The following is a 22,018-nucleotide window of genomic DNA, read 5'->3' on the forward strand; positions in this document are numbered from 1 at the left end:
AGCAGCCGGAAACTTTGGGGTGCCTGTGTCTTGTTGCTTTTTAGTTTTCCCAATTTATACGCCCATGAGTGGAAGTGCCCTATGCTCTGTAAGCTGTGTTTATTACATGTTTCAGGACACACCGTACACTTCTCCAGAGTGGCTGTTGACAATTGGCATGCTGCCCATCAGCGTAGCAAGGCTCCCATGTCTCCATGGCCTGTCCTGAATTTCTGGTTTTTACACTTTTGGCAGCATGGCCATTTTGACCGATGGCAAGCGAGACTTCTTTGTAGTGCTGATTTGCACTTCCGGCTTGCTTGGTTGGCCAAAAAGGGCGTATGCGTTTTTTCCTGAATATATTCAGCAAAAAACGCATACGCCCTTTTTGGCCAAGGGCATCATTGTCAACGTTTTGCTGCTTTTCATGTGCTTTAAAGGCGAGTCGAATCTACCTCCTGAAATCTGTTTCCTGCAATTCTGCCTTGCTTTCAAATCTTCTTCATTGCCTTCCCTCAATATATTTGTGGACGAGAGTTATCATTTATAACTCTGCAGGTTTGTGAATTGCAGTGGCCCTGAGCTCCATTTGTCAACTCGCTTTTTTGGGAGCTGGCCGCAAAAGCGCAGGATTGCTTCAGGCCCTATTCTGGTTCCGGGGGGCAGGCTGAGCCTGTGCTTCATTCTTCTTCCTGATGGGGAAATAGAGTGACCTGTGCCTGTCCCAACACCTAGAGCTAGTCTCTCGTTGGTTCCCCGTCTTCCCGTTCATCCTCAGGACAAATTGCAACCTGTACGAAACAAACAGGAGGTTCCAGGTGCTGATTCTCCAAGTAGGGAGATTGTTAGTAAAGCGGCTGGAATGGCGAACCCGAGCACAAGGAGAGGAGAAATGAGGTGCGTTTTAGAAACCTTTCCCGATCACACGGTGTACCATCTTCTGGGTTTCCCAGGCATGTTTTCGATGTAGGAAGATGCCCTTGAACCTGGAGATTTGGGACCCATGGCGTGGGTACCACGCGGTATTACTTTAAACGGTCTGCGTTTGCTCACCCAACCTCACCAATCCTCTCAGCCCCAAGATTGTCCAGCCTTTTGTCTCATCCAGCTGTGGGTGTAGATATGGTCAATCCAGGTTGTATCAGAGCCTCCGAACGGATTTTGTAAGAATTTCTCTCTCTTTCACTGTCTTTGTTTTATGGCGTTCATTTTAAGTAATTTATTTTGATAATGGGGTTGAGCTGCTTTTCCCTGCTGTGTTTATGCCGCTTTACACCCTCTTGATTCAACTCCAGAGAGATATCAATACATAGGTTTTAAGATTCTTGCTAGTCAGATATATTCTTGTGCGGTGAATAGGGGGTGTTGAGTCCAGTTCACTGAGCAGGGAGGAGGTCTTGTCTGTTACATATTTGGCTTATGGAACGGTATGTGAGCTAATTTCAAACCCTTGTTTTATGCATCAGCCCACCTCACCTTTCCCGTTAAGCAGCCATAGTGTGTCTTCTAAATGTGTGACTCTGTTCTGTTTTGTAATTCAGTTCAAGTGTAGCGATTTCGACATGCCCTCTATAAGTGATATCTTAGGATAAGAGTCTTTTTCTGTGTGACTTATTTCACTTAGAATCCTCGTCCCTAAATCCACTCATCATGCTGCTACTAGCCTTATGACATTGATTTCATGGCTGAGTGATATTCCATTGTGCCTAAGTACCACAACTTCTTTATCCATTTTTCTCTTTCCTGGGATACTTAAGGTGTAGCTAAGTGGAGGTTCTTGTACACAGAGCAGCCCTAAACTTTGGGGTGCCTGTGTCTTGTTGATTTTTAGTTTTCCCAATTTATACGCCCATGAGTGGAAGTGCCCTATGCTCTGTAAGCTGTGTTTATTACATGTTTCAGGACACACCGTACACTTCTCCAGAGTGGCTGTTGGCAATTGACATCCCACCCCGAAGCCTAGCAAGGCTCCCATGTCTCCATGGCCTGTCCTGCATTTCTGGTGTTTACTCTTTTCGCAGCGTGGCCCTTTTGACCGATGGCAAGCGAGACTTCTTTGTAGTGCTGATTTGCACTTCCGGCTTGCTTGGTTGGCCAAAAAGGGCGTATGCGTTTTTTCCTGAATATATTCAGCAAAAAACGCATACGCCCTTTTTGGCCAAGGGCATCATTGTCAACGTTTTGCCGCTTTTCATGTGCTTTAAAGGCGAGTCGAATCTACCTCCTGAAATCTGTTTCCTGCAATTCTGCCTTGCTTTCAAATCCTCTTCGTTGCCTTCCCTCAATATATTTGTGGACGAGAGTTATCATTTATAACTCTGCAGGTTTGTGAATTGCAGTGGCCCTGAGCTCCATTTGTCAACTCGCTTTTTTGGGAGCTGGCCGCAAAAGCGCAGGATTGCTTCAGGCCCTATTCTGGTTCCGGGGGGCAGGCTGAGCCTGTGCTTCATTCTTCTTCCTGATGGGGAAATAGAGTGACCTGTGCCTGTCCCAACACCTAGAGCTAGTCTCTCGTTGGTTCCCCCTCTTCCCGTTCATCCTCAGGACAAATTGCAACCTGTACGAAAGAAACAGGAGCTTCAAGGTGCTGATTCTCCAAGTAGGGAGATTGTTAGTAAAGCGGCTGGAATGGCGAACCCGAGCACAAGGAGAGGAGAAATGAGGTGCGTTTTAGAAACCTTTCCCGATCACACGCTGTACCATCTTCTGGGTTTCCCATGCACGTTTTCAATGTAGGAAGATGCCCTTGAACCTGGAGATTTGGGACCCATGGGGTGGGTACCCCGCGGTATTACTTTAAAGGGTCTGCGTTTCCTCACCCAACCTCACCAAACCTCTCAGCCCCAAGAGTGTCCAGCCTTATGTCTCATCCAGCTGTGGGTCTAGATATGGTCAATCCAGGTTGCATCAGAGCCTCCGAACGGATTTTGTAAGAATTTCTCTCTCTTTCACTGTCTTTGTTTTATGGCGTTCATTTTAAGTAATTTATTTTGATAATGGGGTTGAGCTGCTTTTCCCTGCTGTGTTTATGCCGCTTTACACCCTCTTGATTCAACTCCAGAGAGATATCAATACATAGGTTTTAAGATTCTTGCTAGTCAGGTATATTCTGGTGCGGTGAATAGGGGGTGTTGAGTCCAGTTCACTGAGCAGGGAGGAGGTCTTGTCTGTTACATATTTGGCTTATGGAACGGTATGTGAGCTAATTTCAAACCCTTGTTTTATGCATCAGCCCACCTCACCTTTCCCGTTAAGCAGCCATGGTGTGTCTTCTAAATATGTGACTCTGTTCTGTTTTGTAATTCACTTCAAGTGTAGCGATTTTCACATGCCCTCTATAAGTGATATCTTAGGATAACTGTCTTTTTCTGTGTGACTTATTTCACTTAGAATCCTCGTCCCTAAATCCACTCATCATGCTGCTACTAGCCTTATGACATTGATTTCATGGCTGAGTGATATTCCATTGTGCCTAAGTACCACAACTTCTTTATCCATTTTTCTCTTTCCTGGCATGTTTAAGGTGTACCTAAGTGGAGGTTCTTGTACACAGAGCAGCCGGAAACTTTGGGGTGCCTGTGTCTTGTTGATTTTTAGTTTTCCCAATTTATACGCCCATGAGTGGAAGTGCCCTATGCTCTGTAAGCTGTGTTTATTACATGTTTCAGGACACACCGTACACTTCTCCAGAGTGGCTGTTGACAATTGGCATGCTGCCCATTAGCGTAGCAAGGCTCCCATGTCTCCATGGCCTGTCCTGAATTTCTGGTTTTTACACTTTTGGCAGCATGGCCCTTTTGACCGATGGCAAGCGAGACTTCTTTGTAGTGCTGATTTGCACTTCCGGCTTGCTTGGTTGGCCAAAAAGGGCGTATGCGTTTTTTCCTGAATATATTCAGCAAAAAACGCATACGCCCTTTTTGGCCAAGGGCATCATTGTCAACGTTTTGCTGCTTTTCATGTGCTTTAAAGGCGAGTCGAATCTACCTCCTGAAATCTGTTTCCTGCAATTCTGCCTTGCTTTCAAATCTTCTTCATTGCCTTCCCTCAATATATTTGTGGACGAGAGTTATCATTTATAACTCTGCAGGTTTGTGAATTGCAGTGGCCCTGAGCTCCATTTGTCAACTCGCTTTTTTGGGAGCTGGCCGCAAAAGTGCAGGATTGCTTCAGGCCCTATTCTGGTTCCGGGGGGCAGGCTGAGCCTGTGCTTCATTCTTCTTCCTGATGGGGAAATAGAGTGACCTGTGCCTGTCCCAACACCTAGAGCTAGTCTCTCGTTGGTTCCCCGTCTTCCCGTTCATCCTCAGGACAAATTGCAACCTGTACGAAACAAACAGGAGGTTCCAGGTGCTGATTCTCCAAGTAGTGAGATTGTTAGTAAAGCGGCTGGAATGGCGAACCCGAGCACAAGGAGAGGAGAAATGAGGTGCGTTTTAGAAACCTTTCCCGATCACACGGTGTACCATCTTCTGGGTTTCCCAGGCATGTTTTCGATGTAGGAAGATGCCCTTGAACCTGGAGATTTGGGACCCATGGCGTGGGTACCACGCGGTATTACTTTAAACGGTCTGCGTTTGCTCACCCAACCTCACCAATCCTCTCAGCCCCAAGATTGTCCAGCCTTTTGTCTCATCCAGCTGTGGGTGTAGATATGGTCAATCCAGGTTGTATCAGAGCCTCCGAACGGATTTTGTAAGAATTTCTCTCTCTTTCACTGTCTTTGTTTTATGGCGTTCATTTTAAGTAATTTATTTTGATAATGGGGTTGAGCTGCTTTTCCCTGCTGTGTTTATGCCGCTTTACACCCTCTTGATTCAACTCCAGAGAGATATCAATACATAGGTTTTAAGATTCTTGCTAGTCAGATATATTCTTGTGCGGTGAATAGGGGGTGTTGAGTCCAGTTCACTGAGCAGGGAGGAGGTCTTGTCTGTTACATATTTGGCTTATGGAACGGTATGTGAGCTAATTTCAAACCCTTGTTTTATGCATCAGCCCACCTCACCTTTCCCGTTAAGCAGCCATAGTGTGTCTTCTAAATGTGTGACTCTGTTCTGTTTTGTAATTCAGTTCAAGTGTAGCGATTTCGACATGCCCTCTATAAGTGATATCTTAGGATAAGAGTCTTTTTCTGTGTGACTTATTTCACTTAGAATCCTCGTCCCTAAATCCACTCATCATGCTGCTACTAGCCTTATGACATTGATTTCATGGCTGAGTGATATTCCATTGTGCCTAAGTACCACAACTTCTTTATCCATTTTTCTCTTTCCTGGGATACTTAAGGTGTAGCTAAGTGGAGGTTCTTGTACACAGAGCAGCCCTAAACTTTGGGGTGCCTGTGTCTTGTTGATTTTTAGTTTTCCCAATTTATACGCCCATGAGTGGAAGTGCCCTATGCTCTGTAAGCTGTGTTTATTACATGTTTCAGGACACACCGTACACTTCTCCAGAGTGGCTGTTGGCAATTGACATCCCACCCCTCAGCCTAGCAAGGCTCCCATGTCTCCATGGCCTGTCCTGCATTTCTGGTGTTTACTCTTTTCGCAGCGTGGCCCTTTTGACCGATGGCAAGCGAGACTTCTTTGTAGTGCTGATTTGCACTTCCGGCTTGCTTGGTTGGCCAAAAAGGGCGTATGCGTTTTTTCCTGAATATATTCAGCAAAAAACGCATACGCCCTTTTTGGCCAAGGGCATCATTGTCAACGTTTTGCTGCTTTTCATGTGCTTTAAAGGCGAGTCGAATCTACCTCCTGAAATCTGTTTCCTGCAATTCTGCCTTGCTTTCAAATCTTCTTCGTTGCCTTCCCTCAATATATTTGTGGACGAGAGTTATCATTTATAACTCTGCAGGTTTGTGAATTGCAGTGGCCCTGAGCTCCATTTGTCAACTCGCTTTTTTGGGAGCTGGCCGCAAAAGCGCAGGATTGCTTCAGGCCCTATTCTGGTTCCGGGGGGCAGGCTGAGCCTGTGCTTCATTCTTCTTCCTGATGGGGAAATAGAGTGACCTGTGCCTGTCCCAACACCTAGAGCTAGTCTCTCGTTGGTTCCCCCTCTTCCCGTTCATCCTCAGGACAAATTGCAACCTGTACGAAAGAAACAGGAGCTTCAAGGTGCTGATTCTCCAAGTAGGGAGATTGTTAGTAAAGCAGCTGGAATGGCGAACCTGAGCACAAGGAGAGGAGCAATGAGGTGCGTTTTAGAAACCTTTCCCGATCACACGCTGTACCATCTTCTGGGTTTCCCATGCACGTTTTCGATGTAGGAAGATGCCCTTGAACCTGGAGATTTGGGACCCATGGGGTGGGTACCCCGCGGTATTACTTTAAAGAGTCTGCGTTTCCTCACCCAACCTCACCAAACCTCTCAGCCCCAAGAGTGTCCAGCCTTATGTCTCATCCAGCTGTGGGTCTAGATATGGTCAATCCAGGTTGCATCAGAGCCTCCGAACGGATTTTGTAAGAATTTCTCTCTCTTTCACTGTCTTTGTTTTATGGCGTTCATTTTAAGTAATTTATTTTGATAATGGGGTTGAGCTGCTTTTCCCTGCTGTGTTTATGCCGCTTTACACCCTCTTGATTCAACTCCAGAGAGATATCAATACATAGGTTTTAAGATTCTTGCTAGTCAGGTATATTCTGGTGCGGTGAATAGGGGGTGTTGAGTCCAGTTCACTGAGCAGGGAGGAGGTCTTGTCTGTTACATATTTGGCTTATGGAACGGTATGTGAGCTAATTTCAAACCCTTGTTTTATGCATCACCCCACCTCACCTTTCCCGTTAAGCAGCCATAGTGTGTCTTCTAAATATGTGACTCTGTTCTGTTTTGTAATTCACTTCAAGTGTAGCGATTTTCACATGCCCTCTATAAGTGATATCTTAGGATAATTGTCTTTTTCTGTGTGACTTATTTCACTTAGAATCCTCGTCCCTAAATCCACTCATCATGCTGCTACTAGCCTTATGACATTGATTTCATGGCTGAGTGATATTCCATTGTGCCTAAGTACCACAACTTCTTTATCCATTTTTCTCTTTCCTGGCATGTTTAAGGTGTACCTAAGTGGAGGTTCTTGTACACAGAGCAGCCGGAAACTTTGGGGTGCCTGTGTCTTGTTGCTTTTTAGTTTTCCCAATTTATACGCCCATGAGTGGAAGTGCCCTATGCTCTGTAAGCTGTGTTTATTACATGTTTCAGGACACACCGTACACTTCTCCAGAGTGGCTGTTGACAATTGGCATGCTGCCCATCAGCGTAGCAAGGCTCCCATGTCTCCATGGCCTGTCCTGAATTTCTGGTTTTTACACTTTTGGCAGCATGGCCATTTTGACCGATGGCAAGCGAGACTTCTTTGTAGTGCTGATTTGCACTTCCGGCTTGCTTGGTTGGCCAAAAAGGGCGTATGCGTTTTTTCCTGAATATATTCAGCAAAAAACGCATACGCCCTTTTTGGCCAAGGGCATCATTGTCAACGTTTTGCTGCTTTTCATGTGCTTTAAAGGCGAGTCGAATCTACCTCCTGAAATCTGTTTCCTGCAATTCTGCCTTGCTTTCAAATCTTCTTCATTGCCTTCCCTCAATATATTTGTGGACGAGAGTTATCATTTATAACTCTGCAGGTTTGTGAATTGCAGTGGCCCTGAGCTCCATTTGTCAACTCGCTTTTTTGGGAGCTGGCCGCAAAAGCGCAGGATTGCTTCAGGCCCTATTCTGGTTCCGGGGGGCAGGCTGAGCCTGTGCTTCATTCTTCTTCCTGATGGGGAAATAGAGTGACCTGTGCCTGTCCCAACACCTAGAGCTAGTCTCTCGTTGGTTCCCCGTCTTCCCGTTCATCCTCAGGACAAATTGCAACCTGTACGAAACAAACAGGAGGTTCCAGGTGCTGATTCTCCAAGTAGGGAGATTGTTAGTAAAGCGGCTGGAATGGCGAACCCGAGCACAAGGAGAGGAGAAATGAGGTGCGTTTTAGAAACCTTTCCCGATCACACGGTGTACCATCTTCTGGGTTTCCCAGGCATGTTTTCGATGTAGGAAGATGCCCTTGAACCTGGAGATTTGGGACCCATGGCGTGGGTACCACGCGGTATTACTTTAAACGGTCTGCGTTTGCTCACCCAACCTCACCAATCCTCTCAGCCCCAAGATTGTCCAGCCTTTTGTCTCATCCAGCTGTGGGTCTAGATATGGTCAATCCAGGTTGCATCAGAGCCTCCGAACGGATTTTGTAAGAATTTCTCTCTCTTTCACTGTCTTTGTTTTATGGCGTTCATTTTAAGTAATTTATTTTGATAATGGGGTTGAGCTGCTTTTCCCTGCTGTGTTTATGCCGCTTTACACCCTCTTGATTCAACTCCAGAGAGATATCAATACATAGGTTTTAAGATTCTTGCTAGTCAGATATATTCTTGTGCGGTGAATAGGGGGTGTTGAGTCCAGTTCACTGAGCAGGGAGGAGGTCTTGTCTGTTACATATTTGGCTTATGGAACGGTATGTGAGCTAATTTCAAACCCTTGTTTTATGCATCAGCCCACCTCACCTTTCCCGTTAAGCAGCCATAGTGTGTCTTCTAAATGTGTGACTCTGTTCTGTTTTGTAATTCAGTTCAAGTGTAGCGATTTCGACATGCCCTCTATAAGTGATATCTTAGGATAAGAGTCTTTTTCTGTGTGACTTATTTCACTTAGAATCCTCGTCCCTAAATCCACTCATCATGCTGCTACTAGCCTTATGACATTGATTTCATGGCTGAGTGATATTCCATTGTGCCTAAGTACCACAACTTCTTTATCCATTTTTCTCTTTCCTGGGATACTTAAGGTGTAGCTAAGTGGAGGTTCTTGTACACAGAGCAGCCCTAAACTTTGGGGTGCCTGTGTCTTGTTGATTTTTAGTTTTCCCAATTTATACGCCCATGAGTGGAAGTGCCCTATGCTCTGTAAGCTGTGTTTATTACATGTTTCAGGACACACCGTACACTTCTCCAGAGTGGCTGTTGGCAATTGACATCCCACCCCTCAGCCTAGCAAGGCTCCCATGTCTCCATGGCCTGTCCTGCATTTCTGGTGTTTACTCTTTTTGCAGCGTGGCCCTTTTGACCGATGGCAAGCGAGACTTCTTTGTAGTGCTGATTTGCACTTCCGGCTTGCTTGGTTGGCCAAAAAGGGCGTATGCGTTTTTTCCTGAATATATTCAGGAAAAAACGCATACGCCCTTTTTGGCCAAGGGCATCATTGTCAACGTTTTGCCGCTTTTCATGTGCTTTAAAGGCGAGTCGAATCTACCTCCTGAAATCTGTTTCCTGCAATTCTGCCTTCCTTTCAAATCCTCTTAGTTGCCTTCCCTCAATATACTTGTGGACGAGAGTTATCATTTATAACTCTGCAGGTTTGAGAATTGCAGTGCCCCTGAGCTCCATTTGTCAACTCGCTTTTTTGGGAGCTGGCCGCAAAAGCGCAGGATTGCTTCAGGCCCTATTCTGGTTCCGGGGGGCAGGCTGAGCCTGTGCTTCATTCTTCTTCCTGATGGGGAAATAGAGTGACCTGTGCCTGTCCCAACACCTAGAGCTAGTCTCTCGTTGGTTCCCCCTCTTCCCGTTCATCCTCAGGACAAATTGCAACCTGTACGAAAGAAACAGGAGCTTCAAGGTGCTGATTCTCCAAGTAGGGAGATTGTTAGTAAAGCAGCTGGAATGGCGAACCTGAGCACAAGGAGAGGAGCAATGAGGTGCGTTTTAGAAACCTTTCCCGATCACACGCTGTACCATCTTCTGGGTTTCCCATGCACGTTTTCGATGTAGGAAGATGCCCTTGAACCTGGAGATTTGGGACCCATGGGGTGGGTACCCCGCGGTATTACTTTAAAGAGTCTGCGTTTCCTCACCCAACCTCACCAAACCTCTCAGCCCCAAGAGTGTCCAGCCTTATGTCTCATCCAGCTGTGGGTCTAGATATGGTCAATCCAGGTTGCATCAGAGCCTCCGAACGGATTTTGTAAGAATTTCTCTCTCTTTCACTGTCTTTGTTTTATGGCGTTCATTTTAAGTAATTTATTTTGATAATGGGGTTGAGCTGCTTTTCCCTGCTGTGTTTATGCCGCTTTACACCCTCTTGATTCAACTCCAGAGAGATATCAATACATAGGTTTTAAGATTCTTGCTAGTCAGGTATATTCTGGTGCGGTGAATAGGGGGTGTTGAGTCCAGTTCACTGAGCAGGGAGGAGGTCTTGTCTGTTACATATTTGGCTTATGGAACGGTATGTGAGCTAATTTCAAACCCTTGTTTTATGCATCACCCCACCTCACCTTTCCCGTTAAGCAGCCATAGTGTGTCTTCTAAATATGTGACTCTGTTCTGTTTTGTAATTCACTTCAAGTGTAGCGATTTTCACATGCCCTCTATAAGTGATATCTTAGGATAATTGTCTTTTTCTGTGTGACTTATTTCACTTAGAATCCTCGTCCCTAAATCCACTCATCATGCTGCTACTAGCCTTATGACATTGATTTCATGGCTGAGTGATATTCCATTGTGCCTAAGTACCACAACTTCTTTATCCATTTTTCTCTTTCCTGGCATGTTTAAGGTGTACCTAAGTGGAGGTTCTTGTACACAGAGCAGCCGGAAACTTTGGGGTGCCTGTGTCTTGTTGCTTTTTAGTTTTCCCAATTTATACGCCCATGAGTGGAAGTGCCCTATGCTCTGTAAGCTGTGTTTATTACATGTTTCAGGACACACCGTACACTTCTCCAGAGTGGCTGTTGACAATTGGCATGCTGCCCATCAGCGTAGCAAGGCTCCCATGTCTCCATGGCCTGTCCTGAATTTCTGGTTTTTACACTTTTGGCAGCATGGCCATTTTGACCGATGGCAAGCGAGACTTCTTTGTAGTGCTGATTTGCACTTCCGGCTTGCTTGGTTGGCCAAAAAGGGCGTATGCGTTTTTTCCTGAATATATTCAGCAAAAAACGCATACGCCCTTTTTGGCCAAGGGCATCATTGTCAACGTTTTGCTGCTTTTCATGTGCTTTAAAGGCGAGTCGAATCTACCTCCTGAAATCTGTTTCCTGCAATTCTGCCTTGCTTTCAAATCTTCTTCATTGCCTTCCCTCAATATATTTGTGGACGAGAGTTATCATTTATAACTCTGCAGGTTTGTGAATTGCAGTGGCCCTGAGCTCCATTTGTCAACTCGCTTTTTTGGGAGCTGGCCGCAAAAGCGCAGGATTGCTTCAGGCCCTATTCTGGTTCCGGGGGGCAGGCTGAGCCTGTGCTTCATTCTTCTTCCTGATGGGGAAATAGAGTGACCTGTGCCTGTCCCAACACCTAGAGCTAGTCTCTCGTTGGTTCCCCGTCTTCCCGTTCATCCTCAGGACAAATTGCAACCTGTACGAAACAAACAGGAGGTTCCAGGTGCTGATTCTCCAAGTAGGGAGATTGTTAGTAAAGCGGCTGGAATGGCGAACCCGAGCACAAGGAGAGGAGAAATGAGGTGCGTTTTAGAAACCTTTCCCGATCACACGGTGTACCATCTTCTGGGTTTCCCAGGCATGTTTTCGATGTAGGAAGATGCCCTTGAACCTGGAGATTTGGGACCCATGGCGTGGGTACCACGCGGTATTACTTTAAACGGTCTGCGTTTGCTCACCCAACCTCACCAATCCTCTCAGCCCCAAGATTGTCCAGCCTTTTGTCTCATCCAGCTGTGGGTCTAGATATGGTCAATCCAGGTTGCATCAGAGCCTCCGAACGGATTTTGTAAGAATTTCTCTCTCTTTCACTGTCTTTGTTTTATGGCGTTCATTTTAAGTAATTTATTTTGATAATGGGGTTGAGCTGCTTTTCCCTGCTGTGTTTATGCCGCTTTACACCCTCTTGATTCAACTCCAGAGAGATATCAATACATAGGTTTTAAGATTCTTGCTAGTCAGATATATTCTTGTGCGGTGAATAGGGGGTGTTGAGTCCAGTTCACTGAGCAGGGAGGAGGTCTTGTCTGTTACATATTTGGCTTATGGAACGGTATGTGAGCTAATTTCAAACCCTTGTTTTATGCATCAGCCCACCTCACCTTTCCCGTTAAGCAGCCATAGTGTGTCTTCTAAATGTGTGACTCTGTTCTGTTTTGTAATTCAGTTCAAGTGTAGCGATTTCGACATGCCCTCTATAAGTGATATCTTAGGATAAGAGTCTTTTTCTGTGTGACTTATTTCACTTAGAATCCTCGTCCCTAAATCCACTCATCATGCTGCTACTAGCCTTATGACATTGATTTCATGGCTGAGTGATATTCCATTGTGCCTAAGTACCACAACTTCTTTATCCATTTTTCTCTTTCCTGGGATACTTAAGGTGTAGCTAAGTGGAGGTTCTTGTACACAGAGCAGCCCTAAACTTTGGGGTGCCTGTGTCTTGTTGATTTTTAGTTTTCCCAATTTATACGCCCATGAGTGGAAGTGCCCTATGCTCTGTAAGCTGTGTTTATTACATGTTTCAGGACACACCGTACACTTCTCCAGAGTGGCTGTTGGCAATTGACATCCCACCCCTCAGCCTAGCAAGGCTCCCATGTCTCCATGGCCTGTCCTGCATTTCTGGTGTTTACTCTTTTTGCAGCGTGGCCCTTTTGACCGATGGCAAGCGAGACTTCTTTGTAGTGCTGATTTGCACTTCCGGCTTGCTTGGTTGGCCAAAAAGGGCGTATGCGTTTTTTCCTGAATATATTCAGGAAAAAACGCATACGCCCTTTTTGGCCAAGGGCATCATTGTCAACGTTTTGCCGCTTTTCATGTGCTTTAAAGGCGAGTCGAATCTACCTCCTGAAATCTGTTTCCTGCAATTCTGCCTTCCTTTCAAATCCTCTTAGTTGCCTTCCCTCAATATACTTGTGGACGAGAGTTATCATTTATAACTCTGCAGGTTTGAGAATTGCAGTGCCCCTGAGCTCCATTTGTCAACTCGCTTTTTTGGGAGCTGGCCGCAAAAGCGCAGGATTGCTTCAGGCCCTATTCTGGTTCCGGGGGGCAGGCTGAGCCTGTGCTTCATTCTTCTTCCTGATGGGGAAATAGAGTGACCTGTGCCTGTCCCAACACCTAGAGCTAGTCTCTCGTTGGTTCCCCCTCTTCCCGTTCATCCTCAGGACAAATTGCAACCTGTACGAAAGAAACAGGAGCTTCAAGGTGCTGATTCTCCAAGTAGGGAGATTGTTAGTAAAGCAGCTGGAATGGCGAACCTGAGCACAAGGAGAGGAGCAATGAGGTGCGTTTTAGAAACCTTTCCCGATCACACGCTGTACCATCTTCTGGGTTTCCCATGCACGTTTTCGATGTAGGAAGATGCCCTTGAACCTGGAGATTTGGGACCCATGGGGTGGGTACCCCGCGGTATTACTTTAAAGAGTCTGCGTTTCCTCACCCAACCTCACCAAACCTCTCAGCCCCAAGAGTGTCCAGCCTTATGTCTCATCCAGCTGTGGGTCTAGATATGGTCAATCCAGGTTGCATCAGAGCCTCCGAACGGATTTTGTAAGAATTTCTCTCTCTTTCACTGTCTTTGTTTTATGGCGTTCATTTTAAGTAATTTATTTTGATAATGGGGTTGAGCTGCTTTTCCCTGCTGTGTTTATGCCGCTTTACACCCTCTTGATTCAACTCCAGAGAGATATCAATACATAGGTTTTAAGATTCTTGCTAGTCAGGTATATTCTGGTGCGGTGAATAGGGGGTGTTGAGTCCAGTTCACTGAGCAGGGAGGAGGTCTTGTCTGTTACATATTTGGCTTATGGAACGGTATGTGAGCTAATTTCAAACCCTTGTTTTATGCATCACCCCACCTCACCTTTCCCGTTAAGCAGCCATAGTGTGTCTTCTAAATATGTGACTCTGTTCTGTTTTGTAATTCACTTCAAGTGTAGCGATTTTCACATGCCCTCTATAAGTGATATCTTAGGATAATTGTCTTTTTCTGTGTGACTTATTTCACTTAGAATCCTCGTCCCTAAATCCACTCATCATGCTGCTACTAGCCTTATGACATTGATTTCATGGCTGAGTGATATTCCATTGTGCCTAAGTACCACAACTTCTTTATCCATTTTTCTCTTTCCTGGCATGTTTAAGGTGTACCTAAGTGGAGGTTCTTGTACACAGAGCAGCCGGAAACTTTGGGGTGCCTGTGTCTTGTTGCTTTTTAGTTTTCCCAATTTATACGCCCATGAGTGGAAGTGCCCTATGCTCTGTAAGCTGTGTTTATTACATGTTTCAGGACACACCGTACACTTCTCCAGAGTGGCTGTTGACAATTGGCATGCTGCCCATCAGCGTAGCAAGGCTCCCATGTCTCCATGGCCTGTCCTGAATTTCTGGTTTTTACACTTTTGGCAGCATGGCCATTTTGACCGATGGCAAGCGAGACTTCTTTGTAGTGCTGATTTGCACTTCCGGCTTGCTTGGTTGGCCAAAAAGGGCGTATGCGTTTTTTCCTGAATATATTCAGCAAAAAACGCATACGCCCTTTTTGGCCAAGGGCATCATTGTCAACGTTTTGCTGCTTTTCATGTGCTTTAAAGGCGAGTCGAATCTACCTCCTGAAATCTGTTTCCTGCAATTCTGCCTTGCTTTCAAATCTTCTTCATTGCCTTCCCTCAATATATTTGTGGACGAGAGTTATCATTTATAACTCTGCAGGTTTGTGAATTGCAGTGGCCCTGAGCTCCATTTGTCAACTCGCTTTTTTGGGAGCTGGCCGCAAAAGCGCAGGATTGCTTCAGGCCCTATTCTGGTTCCGGGGGGCAGGCTGAGCCTGTGCTTCATTCTTCTTCCTGATGGGGAAATAGAGTGACCTGTGCCTGTCCCAACACCTAGAGCTAGTCTCTCGTTGGTTCCCCGTCTTCCCGTTCATCCTCAGGACAAATTGCAACCTGTACGAAACAAACAGGAGGTTCCAGGTGCTGATTCTCCAAGTAGGGAGATTGTTAGTAAAGCGGCTGGAATGGCGAACCCGAGCACAAGGAGAGGAGAAATGAGGTGCGTTTTAGAAACCTTTCCCGATCACACGGTGTACCATCTTCTGGGTTTCCCAGGCATGTTTTCGATGTAGGAAGATGCCCTTGAACCTGGAGATTTGGGACCCATGGCGTGGGTACCACGCGGTATTACTTTAAACGGTCTGCGTTTGCTCACCCAACCTCACCAATCCTCTCAGCCCCAAGATTGTCCAGCCTTTTGTCTCATCCAGCTGTGGGTCTAGATATGGTCAATCCAGGTTGCATCAGAGCCTCCGAACGGATTTTGTAAGAATTTCTCTCTCTTTCACTGTCTTTGTTTTATGGCGTTCATTTTAAGTAATTTATTTTGATAATGGGGTTGAGCTGCTTTTCCCTGCTGTGTTTATGCCGCTTTACACCCTCTTGATTCAACTCCAGAGAGATATCAATACATAGGTTTTAAGATTCTTGCTAGTCAGATATATTCTTGTGCGGTGAATAGGGGGTGTTGAGTCCAGTTCACTGAGCAGGGAGGAGGTCTTGTCTGTTACATATTTGGCTTATGGAACGGTATGTGAGCTAATTTCAAACCCTTGTTTTATGCATCAGCCCACCTCACCTTTCCCGTTAAGCAGCCATAGTGTGTCTTCTAAATGTGTGACTCTGTTCTGTTTTGTAATTCAGTTCAAGTGTAGCGATTTCGACATGCCCTCTATAAGTGATATCTTAGGATAAGAGTCTTTTTCTGTGTGACTTATTTCACTTAGAATCCTCGTCCCTAAATCCACTCATCATGCTGCTACTAGCCTTATGACATTGATTTCATGGCTGAGTGATATTCCATTGTGCCTAAGTACCACAACTTCTTTATCCATTTTTCTCTTTCCTGGGATACTTAAGGTGTAGCTAAGTGGAGGTTCTTGTACACAGAGCAGCCCTAAACTTTGGGGTGCCTGTGTCTTGTTGATTTTTAGTTTTCCCAATTTATACGCCCATGAGTGGAAGTGCCCTATGCTCTGTAAGCTGTGTTTATTACATGTTTCAGGACACACCGTACACTTCTCCAGAGTGGCTGTTGGCAATTGACATCCCACCCCTCAGCCTAGCAAGGCTCCCATGTCTCCATGGCCTGTCCTGCATTTCTGGTGTTTACTCTTTTTGCAGCGTGGCCCTTTTGACCGATGGCAAGCGAGACTTCTTTGTAGTGCTGATTTGCACTTCCGGCTTGCTTGGTTGGCCAAAAAGGGCGTATGCGTTTTTTCCTGAATATATTCAGGAAAAAACGCATACGCCCTTTTTGGCCAAGGGCATCATTGTCAACGTTTTGCCGCTTTTCATGTGCTTTAAAGGCGAGTCGAATCTACCTCCTGAAATCTGTTTCCTGCAATTCTGCCTTCCTTTCAAATCCTCTTAGTTGCCTTCCCTCAATATACTTGTGGACGAGAGTTATCATTTATAACTCTGCAGGTTTGAGAATTGCAGTGCCCCTGAGCTCCATTTGTCAACTCGCTTTTTTGGGAGCTGGCCGCAAAAGCGCAGGATTGCTTCAGGCCCTATTCTGGTTCCGGGGGGCAGGCTGAGCCTGTGCTTCATTCTTCTTCCTGATGGGGAAATAGAGTGACCTGTGCCTGTCCCAACACCTAGAGCTAGTCTCTCGTTGGTTCCCCCTCTTCCCGTTCATCCTCAGGACAAATTGCAACCTGTACGAAAGAAACAGGAGCTTCAAGGTGCTGATTCTCCAAGTAGGGAGATTGTTAGTAAAGCAGCTGGAATGGCGAACCTGAGCACAAGGAGAGGAGCAATGAGGTGCGTTTTAGAAACCTTTCCCGATCACACGCTGTACCATCTTCTGGGTTTCCCATGCACGTTTTCGATGTAGGAAGATGCCCTTGAACCTGGAGATTTGGGACCCATGGGGTGGGTACCCCGCGGTATTACTTTAAAGAGTCTGCGTTTCCTCACCCAACCTCACCAAACCTCTCAGCCCCAAGAGTGTCCAGCCTTATGTCTCATCCAGCTGTGGGTCTAGATATGGTCAATCCAGGTTGCATCAGAGCCTCCGAACGGATTTTGTAAGAATTTCTCTCTCTTTCACTGTCTTTGTTTTATGGCGTTCATTTTAAGTAATTTATTTTGATAATGGGGTTGAGCTGCTTTTCCCTGCTGTGTTTATGCCGCTTTACACCCTCTTGATTCAACTCCAGAGAGATATCAATACATAGGTTTTAAGATTCTTGCTAGTCAGGTATATTCTGGTGCGGTGAATAGGGGGTGTTGAGTCCAGTTCACTGAGCAGGGAGGAGGTCTTGTCTGTTACATATTTGGCTTATGGAACGGTATGTGAGCTAATTTCAAACCCTTGTTTTATGCATCACCCCACCTCACCTTTCCCGTTAAGCAGCCATAGTGTGTCTTCTAAATATGTGACTCTGTTCTGTTTTGTAATTCACTTCAAGTGTAGCGATTTTCACATGCCCTCTATAAGTGATATCTTAGGATAATTGTCTTTTTCTGTGTGACTTATTTCACTTAGAATCCTCGTCCCTAAATCCACTCATCATGCTGCTACTAGCCTTATGACATTGATTTCATGGCTGAGTGATATTCCATTGTGCCTAAGTACCACAACTTCTTTATCCATTTTTCTCTTTCCTGGCATGTTTAAGGTGTACCTAAGTGGAGGTTCTTGTACACAGAGCAGCCGGAAACTTTGGGGTGCCTGTGTCTTGTTGCTTTTTAGTTTTCCCAATTTATACGCCCATGAGTGGAAGTGCCCTATGCTCTGTAAGCTGTGTTTATTACATGTTTCAGGACACACCGTACACTTCTCCAGAGTGGCTGTTGACAATTGGCATGCTGCCCATCAGCGTAGCAAGGCTCCCATGTCTCCATGGCCTGTCCTGAATTTCTGGTTTTTACACTTTTGGCAGCATGGCCATTTTGACCGATGGCAAGCGAGACTTCTTTGTAGTGCTGATTTGCACTTCCGGCTTGCTTGGTTGGCCAAAAAGGGCGTATGCGTTTTTTCCTGAATATATTCAGCAAAAAACGCATACGCCCTTTTTGGCCAAGGGCATCATTGTCAACGTTTTGCTGCTTTTCATGTGCTTTAAAGGCGAGTCGAATCTACCTCCTGAAATCTGTTTCCTGCAATTCTGCCTTGCTTTCAAATCTTCTTCATTGCCTTCCCTCAATATATTTGTGGACGAGAGTTATCATTTATAACTCTGCAGGTTTGTGAATTGCAGTGGCCCTGAGCTCCATTTGTCAACTCGCTTTTTTGGGAGCTGGCCGCAAAAGCGCAGGATTGCTTCAGGCCCTATTCTGGTTCCGGGGGGCAGGCTGAGCCTGTGCTTCATTCTTCTTCCTGATGGGGAAATAGAGTGACCTGTGCCTGTCCCAACACCTAGAGCTAGTCTCTCGTTGGTTCCCCGTCTTCCCGTTCATCCTCAGGACAAATTGCAACCTGTACGAAACAAACAGGAGGTTCCAGGTGCTGATTCTCCAAGTAGGGAGATTGTTAGTAAAGCGGCTGGAATGGCGAACCCGAGCACAAGGAGAGGAGAAATGAGGTGCGTTTTAGAAACCTTTCCCGATCACACGGTGTACCATCTTCTGGGTTTCCCAGGCATGTTTTCGATGTAGGAAGATGCCCTTGAACCTGGAGATTTGGGACCCATGGCGTGGGTACCACGCGGTATTACTTTAAACGGTCTGCGTTTGCTCACCCAACCTCACCAATCCTCTCAGCCCCAAGATTGTCCAGCCTTTTGTCTCATCCAGCTGTGGGTCTAGATATGGTCAATCCAGGTTGCATCAGAGCCTCCGAACGGATTTTGTAAGAATTTCTCTCTCTTTCACTGTCTTTGTTTTATGGCGTTCATTTTAAGTAATTTATTTTGATAATGGGGTTGAGCTGCTTTTCCCTGCTGTGTTTATGCCGCTTTACACCCTCTTGATTCAACTCCAGAGAGATATCAATACATAGGTTTTAAGATTCTTGCTAGTCAGATATATTCTTGTGCGGTGAATAGGGGGTGTTGAGTCCAGTTCACTGAGCAGGGAGGAGGTCTTGTCTGTTACATATTTGGCTTATGGAACGGTATGTGAGCTAATTTCAAACCCTTGTTTTATGCATCAGCCCACCTCACCTTTCCCGTTAAGCAGCCATAGTGTGTCTTCTAAATGTGTGACTCTGTTCTGTTTTGTAATTCAGTTCAAGTGTAGCGATTTCGACATGCCCTCTATAAGTGATATCTTAGGATAAGAGTCTTTTTCTGTGTGACTTATTTCACTTAGAATCCTCGTCCCTAAATCCACTCATCATGCTGCTACTAGCCTTATGACATTGATTTCATGGCTGAGTGATATTCCATTGTGCCTAAGTACCACAACTTCTTTATCCATTTTTCTCTTTCCTGGGATACTTAAGGTGTAGCTAAGTGGAGGTTCTTGTACACAGAGCAGCCCTAAACTTTGGGGTGCCTGTGTCTTGTTGATTTTTAGTTTTCCCAATTTATACGCCCATGAGTGGAAGTGCCCTATGCTCTGTAAGCTGTGTTTATTACATGTTTCAGGACACACCGTACACTTCTCCAGAGTGGCTGTTGGCAATTGACATCCCACCCCTCAGCCTAGCAAGGCTCCCATGTCTCCATGGCCTGTCCTGCATTTCTGGTGTTTACTCTTTTTGCAGCGTGGCCCTTTTGACCGATGGCAAGCGAGACTTCTTTGTAGTGCTGATTTGCACTTCCGGCTTGCTTGGTTGGCCAAAAAGGGCGTATGCGTTTTTTCCTGAATATATTCAGGAAAAAACGCATACGCCCTTTTTGGCCAAGGGCATCATTGTCAACGTTTTGCCGCTTTTCATGTGCTTTAAAGGCGAGTCGAATCTACCTCCTGAAATCTGTTTCCTGCAATTCTGCCTTCCTTTCAAATCCTCTTAGTTGCCTTCCCTCAATATACTTGTGGACGAGAGTTATCATTTATAACTCTGCAGGTTTGAGAATTGCAGTGCCCCTGAGCTCCATTTGTCAACTCGCTTTTTTGGGAGCTGGCCGCAAAAGCGCAGGATTGCTTCAGGCCCTATTCTGCTTCCGGGGGGCAGGCTGAGCCTGTGCTTCATTCTTCTTCCTGATGGGGAAATAGAGTGACCTGTGCCTGTCCCAACACCTAGAGCTAGTCTCTCGTTGGTTCCCCCTCTTCCCGTTCATCCTCAGGACAAATTGCAACCTGTACGAAAGAAACAGGAGCTTCAAGGTGCTGATTCTCCAAGTAGGGAGATTGTTAGTAAAGCAGCTGGAATGGCGAACCTGAGCACAAGGAGAGGAGCAATGAGGTGCGTTTTAGAAACCTTTCCCGATCACACGCTGTACCATCTTCTGGGTTTCCCATGCACGTTTTCGATGTAGGAAGATGCCCTTGAACCTGGAGATTTGGGACCCATGGGGTGGGTACCCCGCGGTATTACTTTAAAGAGTCTGCGTTTCCTCACCCAACCTCACCAAACCTCTCAGCCCCAAGAGTGTCCAGCCTTATGTCTCATCCAGCTGTGGGTCTAGATATGGTCAATCCAGGTTGCATCAGAGCCTCCGAACGGATTTTGTAAGAATTTCTCTCTCTTTCACTGTCTTTGTTTTATGGCGTTCATTTTAAGTAATTTATTTTGATAATGGGGTTGAGCTGCTTTTCCCTGCTGTGTTTATGCCGCTTTACACCCTCTTGATTCAACTCCAGAGAGATATCAATACATAGGTTTTAAGATTCTTGCTAGTCAGGTATATTCTGGTGCGGTGAATAGGGGGTGTTGAGTCCAGTTCACTGAGCAGGGAGGAGGTCTTGTCTGTTACATATTTGGCTTATGGAACGGTATGTGAGCTAATTTCAAACCCTTGTTTTATGCATCACCCCACCTCACCTTTCCCGTTAAGCAGCCATAGTGTGTCTTCTAAATATGTGACTCTGTTCTGTTTTGTAATTCACTTCAAGTGTAGCGATTTTCACATGCCCTCTATAAGTGATATCTTAGGATAATTGTCTTTTTCTGTGTGACTTATTTCACTTAGAATCCTCGTCCCTAAATCCACTCATCATGCTGCTACTAGCCTTATGACATTGATTTCATGGCTGAGTGATATTCCATTGTGCCTAAGTACCACAACTTCTTTATCCATTTTTCTCTTTCCTGGCATGTTTAAGGTGTACCTAAGTGGAGGTTCTTGTACACAGAGCAGCCGGAAACTTTGGGGTGCCTGTGTCTTGTTGCTTTTTAGTTTTCCCAATTTATACGCCCATGAGTGGAAGTGCCCTATGCTCTGTAAGCTGTGTTTATTACATGTTTCAGGACACACCGTACACTTCTCCAGAGTGGCTGTTGACAATTGGCATGCTGCCCATCAGCGTAGCAAGGCTCCCATGTCTCCATGGCCTGTCCTGAATTTCTGGTTTTTACACTTTTGGCAGCATGGCCATTTTGACCGATGGCAAGCGAGACTTCTTTGTAGTGCTGATTTGCACTTCCGGCTTGCTTGGTTGGCCAAAAAGGGCGTATGCGTTTTTTCCTGAATATATTCAGCAAAAAACGCATACGCCCTTTTTGGCCAAGGGCATCATTGTCAACGTTTTGCTGCTTTTCATGTGCTTTAAAGGCGAGTCGAATCTACCTCCTGAAATCTGTTTCCTGCAATTCTGCCTTGCTTTCAAATCTTCTTCATTGCCTTCCCTCAATATATTTGTGGACGAGAGTTATCATTTATAACTCTGCAGGTTTGTGAATTGCAGTGGCCCTGAGCTCCATTTGTCAACTCGCTTTTTTGGGAGCTGGCCGCAAAAGCGCAGGATTGCTTCAGGCCCTATTCTGGTTCCGGGGGGCAGGCTGAGCCTGTGCTTCATTCTTCTTCCTGATGGGGAAATAGAGTGACCTGTGCCTGTCCCAACACCTAGAGCTAGTCTCTCGTTGGTTCCCCGTCTTCCCGTTCATCCTCAGGACAAATTGCAACCTGTACGAAACAAACAGGAGGTTCCAGGTGCTGATTCTCCAAGTAGGGAGATTGTT

This window comes from Eubalaena glacialis, chromosome 1 (genome assembly GCF_028564815.1).
Source record: "Eubalaena glacialis isolate mEubGla1 chromosome 1, mEubGla1.1.hap2.+ XY, whole genome shotgun sequence".
In the NCBI taxonomy this organism is placed as follows: Eukaryota; Metazoa; Chordata; class Mammalia; order Artiodactyla; family Balaenidae; genus Eubalaena; species Eubalaena glacialis.